This window comes from Myotis nattereri (genome assembly GCF_964212035.1).
Source record: "Myotis nattereri genome assembly, chromosome: 11".
Taxonomy (NCBI): domain Eukaryota; kingdom Metazoa; phylum Chordata; class Mammalia; order Chiroptera; family Vespertilionidae; genus Myotis; species Myotis nattereri.
This window is the reverse complement of record NC_138086.1, coordinates 60,749,068-60,755,355: the sequence shown is the minus strand read 5'-3', so window position 1 is coordinate 60,755,355 and position 6,288 is coordinate 60,749,068.

The window sequence follows — 6,288 nt, the reverse complement described above, 5'->3', positions numbered from 1 at the left end:
TGGGGTGCCAAAGCATTCCTGATTAGGAGCCACTGCACTAGACTGTCCTTGTATTCCCTCCCTAGCTTAATAAAAATGGGGACTAGTTATTGTTATAACTGTGTCTCTTTTAACATTTAATGCTGTTTTACCCACTTCTGTTTTGCTCATTTTTATACATGAGAACTGAGCTCAGAAAGAACTCTCTGAAGCCCTAGCCAGTTTGGCTCAGTGGGTAGAGCGTCTGCCTGTGAACTGAAGGGTCCCAGGTTCGGTTCCTGTCAAGGGCACATGCCTGGGTTGTGGACTCGATCCCCAGTAGGAGGTGTGCAGGAAGCAGCTGATCAGTGGTTCTCTGTCATCATTGATGTTTCCATCTTCCTCTCTGAAATCAATAAATGTATATTTTTTTTAAAAAGGAAGAACTCTCTGAAGAAACGAACCTAACAAGTGGGCTCCACTGAGATCTGTCTGACTTCAAAGTCTGTGCTCTCCTCCATCCGCTACCCTGTCCTCCACCACACAGCCACCTCCCATCCAGCCCTCAAACCTGTGAAGCACTCGGCAAACATTTGTTGAATTGAGCTTTACAAAGAAAACATGACGCCCTAGAGCGCAGGAATGAACCCTCACTGTTTTGTAACCCTGAATACAGATTTTATAAAGAGGAAAAGAAGAGAGGGAGGGAAGGAGGAAGGAAAGAAAAAGACCGTAGATGCCTGGACAGCTTTAATAAAGTGTTTATCTTAAGAGCAGGTAAGGAGGTGCCTACCTTATCAATAATAAGTAACTATCTATCAGTAATGACTATAAAGGGTAAAGACGTCACAGAATAAATGCTGGGCCATTTTTATCTTAGACTCTAAAGGAGCAATAATGATCCCCCCCCCCCCCAAACCAAAGTGTTCTTGTTGATGATGAAATTCAATTATCAGTTTCTGCTTCGACGGAGACCTGAACTGGCCAAGGGAGCCACTGAAACAGGTGGTCATTGGCAAGTGGAGGCATCAGGAGATAAGCTTTTGCAAGGGGAGGTCTCGTCTTTCAATCTCTGGGTTATTTCCGGTCTCCTACAGATCTCACCCGTGAATTAGGACAAAGCAGTAAAGGAATTAAAATAAGTCAGAATAGAATTCACTGACGTGAACCGTAGGAGTATTCCAGTCTCTCAGCCTTTCCCTCCTCTCCCCCAGACGGAAGTCTGTTACCCACTGTTCTGTGGGAAATATAATCACTTTGCTTCTTAGAGTCAGGCTTGAATCAGGAAAATACTGTGCGGCGAACGTTTGTCCCTCTTTATGACATCCAATGTTTATTTTAAATGACTATTTATTAAGTGACCCTGACTTCCTGAGAGGTGTATTTAGGTATTGCACATTTTTTCATTGTTGGTAGAAGTGTTTGAAAATCGGAGAGATTTCACTTGCCTTTCTTATGTAGTTTGTTTTTTACTGTGGAAAAATATACATAACAAAATGTACCCTTTTAAGCATCTTTAATGTACAATTTAGTGGCATTAAGTGCATTTCACTTCCCTTTCAACATCATCTATTCTCTAATTACACTCAGGCTATTAAAACCTACATAATAATATACCCAAAGCTTTCGCGTTATTTTGCCTACAAAAAAAGTTCCTATGACAACAATAAGATTGATGCTTTTTAAATCGAATTTATTGGGGTGACCCTGGTTTGCAAAACCATACAGGTTTCAAGTGTACAACTCAGTAAAACATCACCTGTGCACTGCATGGTGCACCCATCGCCCAAAACAAAGCCTTTACATTCCCATTTACCTCCCTTTGCCCACTCCACCTACCGCCCCCCACCCCTTTCCCTCTGGCTATCACCACTCTTTTGTCTGTCTACGTGCTATATACGTATGTTTTTTGCTTAATCCCTTCACCTTTTTTTCATCCAGTCCCCCAACCCTCTCCCCTCTGACAGCTGTCAGTCTGTTCCATGTATCCGTGCCTCAGTTTCTATTTTGTCAGTTTATTTTGTTCATTAGATTCCACATATGAGTGAGATCATGGGGTATTTGTCTTTCTCTGACTGACTGACTTCACTTAGCATAATCCTGTCCAGGTCCAAGGTTGATGCTTTTTAGAGATGCCCTGATTCTGACAGACAAATATGTTAGGTAGAAGTATCACATTTTTCACCAGAATGTTAAATTTTCCCTATAGTCCCTTTAAGCTTATTTTGAATGGAGTCATTGTTGCTCATCTTTTTATCTCCTGAACCATGTTATCATCTCAACTGGGGCCAGAGCTAATGGTTCTCTGTAAATATCTGAAACTGTCGGGCATGAGAAGGTATTTATTTCATAACAGTAATGAAAATGAAGAGTTTGGATAGTTTAATTTTCCTGAGGAAAAAAAGAATGGTCAAAAATCATTCATGAACTATTTTTATAGCACTTTGAACTTCAGGGCTTTATCAAATTCTTCCTAATGGCCTATTTTTCTCATGTATCATGAAGTTTTCCTTTCATAATATAACACTCATGTAATACATTTATTCCTATGTGTAGCTTAGGAAATGGGAAGTATTGCCCGTTATTCTCCTCCTAAATATAGAAACTAACATGTAAAAGGAGTCAAATAGGAAAGTCACAGTTAGAATCAGGAGTGAAATTAAATTATAATGAGATTAATGTTGAATTAATACTCTTTGTAGAGGTAGAGAAATACTGTTTAATCCGAAAGAAAAACTATCTCAAAATTTATTTTACCTCTTGTAAGATTTCCCAGCATTAGTATATTGTGGTTAATAAAACATAAAAATATTGTGTATCTTTCTTAAAATATGCAACAATACTAATTAGCTATAGCAATGTACCTATATAATTTTCAAACCGCTTATAAAATAGCATGTAGCTTTTCCCTTATAATTTAAAACACTGAAATGTAACCAATATTGCAAAATTGCTTTTTGCCACTAGAGGGCAGAAAATGCTCCACATTTGTACTTAACTAATTCTAAATTCTTTGACCATTCTTTGATCAAAACAATAACCACCACCACAAGAAGTCTCTGAGATCCTCTGGTTATATTCTATACAATACACTGTACACTTAAGGCTCAGTTAACCACTTAAAAATTGTAAACTAACATACAATCGCCTAAATTCAATGGTTTACAGAAGGCAAAAGTAAACATCATTTTTGCAGCCTGCGTCTAGCTCTGAGGGAAGGGTTATTACCACCAAGGAATCCGTACACCCTCAGGAAAGGCAGAGCGCTCAAACAGCACAAAACACACTGTGATTGCGAATCAGTAATATTGTTTCTGTGTTAAAATACCTGCAGTGAAATGCAAAGGTTGTTTTTATTATAAAACGAAAATAGCCACTCAAGTTACAAAGCAATAGAAGATTAAAATATTATCCTTTGACTCTGTAATTTCTATGTGTGTCTTTTTTTGCCACAAACCAGCTGTAGATCTAACTGTGGCAATGATGTTTTTAGTTTCCTCCTAAAATATCTTTTTGACCTAATTAACGTGTGTTCCCCTACCAGTTAAACCATTTGCATTTCAGTAGCTAAAGCACTACTTTGTTTGACTAGAAACCACAACCTCTTCCGTTTTCACTCTCATGTATTAAAACACATCATGGTAAACTAAGCCATTTGGATTTCAGTCTGGATAGGTGACATTTTAACCACTGCCCTTCAACCTTCTCTCTCTGTCAATCTTGGCCACGTCCTACATCATAGGACAGGAAGAGGGCAAAGAGGGCAGCCTGAGAGAGGAATGGAGCAGGCATGGAGCCGGGGGTTGTACGTCACTGAAGTCAGCGACTTCTCTGATGCATGAGCCTGTCACGTGCCAATCAAACCTTCTGCAGGGTTATGTATGACCTTGCCCAAGACAATAAATCCTTTCTGAAGTCTTGGTTCTTAGACTAAACAAACCCGCCTTCCCCACTTTTCACTCTAATACTAATAAACACAGCACAGTGGGGCCGAAAAGCTGGGGGGGCTGGACAAGGTACCAGGTCACTTCTTTTGGACTAAAGAAGCAATGCACTTTCAAACCCAGGGCTAGCCATAGAGAGAAAGGGTTCTGTATTATATTCCTATTGGTGGAGCTGGCAAGTTTGAAAGAAACTGATAACGATTACAGCTGCCCTGTAATAGACCTAGCGTGAGCCAGGGAAAGGGTTTGAGCAAAGGCTAGATGGTTACACGTCAGGAATATCACTGATGTCCTTTCTGCATGGACTGTGAAGCTGGACTCACTGACTTCACAAACCTTATCAGTCTGCATTTAAGGTTAATTTTATGTTGAAGAGAAATACATGCACAAAGTTTAAAAAGTCAAAGAACTCTACGGGGCGTATAATCAGGGTGACTGCATCCAGTTTTCCAGGAACATTTCTGATTTATGCTTATTTTCCGTGTAATGTTAATAGTGTCCCCTTTCACCCTCATTAGTGTCCCAGTCGGATGAAAAACTTCTGTCTCAAGTCCAACCTCATCCCCCCCAGTTTTTATTCCCCCAACTGCCCTGAATTCATTTAGAATTTTTTCTATATGGCTTCAAATTTCTAAAACAAAAAAAAAAAAGCAAACAAAGAATGATTATACTACTTGTATCAGTTAAAAATTGCCTTTGAATTCAAAGGGAGAGGAAAGCATTGACTTAAACAAATAGAGATGCCTGGATGGTGCATTGTTTGAAGACTTATTCATCTAAAAATGACTTTTCCTCTTTCACACTTTGTTGGGATTTCATATCCATTCAAATTCTCAACAAAGTGGGCCTGAATAAGATGTAAGTGCATATTGCAAAGTCAAAGGATAACTACTCAAAAATTTTAAAAAGAAGTATAATTGATATGTTAAGAGGAGACAAAATGGGATCACATAAAATGCTCAACTAAAACCATACAAGGAAAATGAGAGAGGAAGACAAAAGAAAAAGTAAAGACAATGAACAGAAAACAATAAGAAATAAAATAGATACTACCCAAAATATATAAACAATCACTTTAAATGTCAAAGGTCTAAATGTATAAGTTAAAGGACATGGATTGTTATAAGGAATAAGAAAACCACACCCAAGTGTATTTTGTGTACAATAAACTAATTTGGAAGACATAATTATTTGGAAACTAAAGGGATGGAGAAAGATATGCCATGCTACCACTAATTGAAAGACAACGCAGCCTTCAGAACAAGGGAAGTCATCAGTGGTTTCCAGAGGTTCAAGAGGAGAGGAGGGATGACTGGGTAGAGCACAGGAAATTTAGGGGGGCTGTACACTATTCTGTTTGATACTGAATACATGACATCATGTACCTGTCAAAGCTCACAGAACTACACAACACAAAGGATGAGCCCTGATGTAAACTATGGACTTTAATTGATACTAATGTGCCAATGTTGGTTCATCAGTGGTAACAAATGCACCACACTAACGCAAGGTGTTAATGGTAGGTGACACTTTATGGGGCGTGCATGTGAGCCCAGTGCCTGTACACATGAGAACACGTTCTATTTCAGAGTACAGGTAGGAAAAATGGTTTTCTAGAACCTACTAGATTCCCCTCCCACAGCCCAACTGATCTGCCCTGGTTGCTAGGTACCTGTTTACTTAGGAATAGAACACTCCGTTGTGGTCAGGTATGGCACACAGGGCACTGGCACTCAGAGACAGAGCTGAGTGCCCAACCAGTCATGGAGGGCCACCTGCCTGCCATGCATTCGCCTTTCAGCTAGTCCTGCGGCACCTGTGCAGTGTTCTGCTGGTGATTCCTGAAAGCTTGAGACAGTCCCACGTGCCTATGCGTTTCCCTGGAGGGTCCTGGTATGTGCTGTGGTGGTGGTTTTGATAGTGAAGAGATGACACACTTTAAGAATTGTGAAGGTGCTAGGCAAAAAGTGTTCTGACTTCGACGAAGTCTGTGAAAGGAACGGTGTAGTGAGAATAATGGACCAATGACACAAGCCAATGACTCTGTCAGGCCGTGTGGGGTGAAGATTTGCAACCTGTATGAGAAGATGGAGGGACATATGAGCAAGAAATTATAGAAAGGAGACAACCTTCCATGCCAAAAAAAAACAAAAAACAAAACTCAAGAAAACTGGAACACAGCCATGTCGACTGAAAATTCATTGAGTTAAGGAAAGAAAATGATTGCAACAGGCAAATGCTGGCCAAGGTTGAGTCCAAGTCCCAGCCTTTCCCAGATGGTCCTTTTTCTCCACAGAGGACCGAACGTGTCAGGGGATCCCTGGGATCATGAGCCCCCTCTCCCCCAGGAAGGAGGAGGCTTATGCAGTAAAAGCTCAAGAACCCA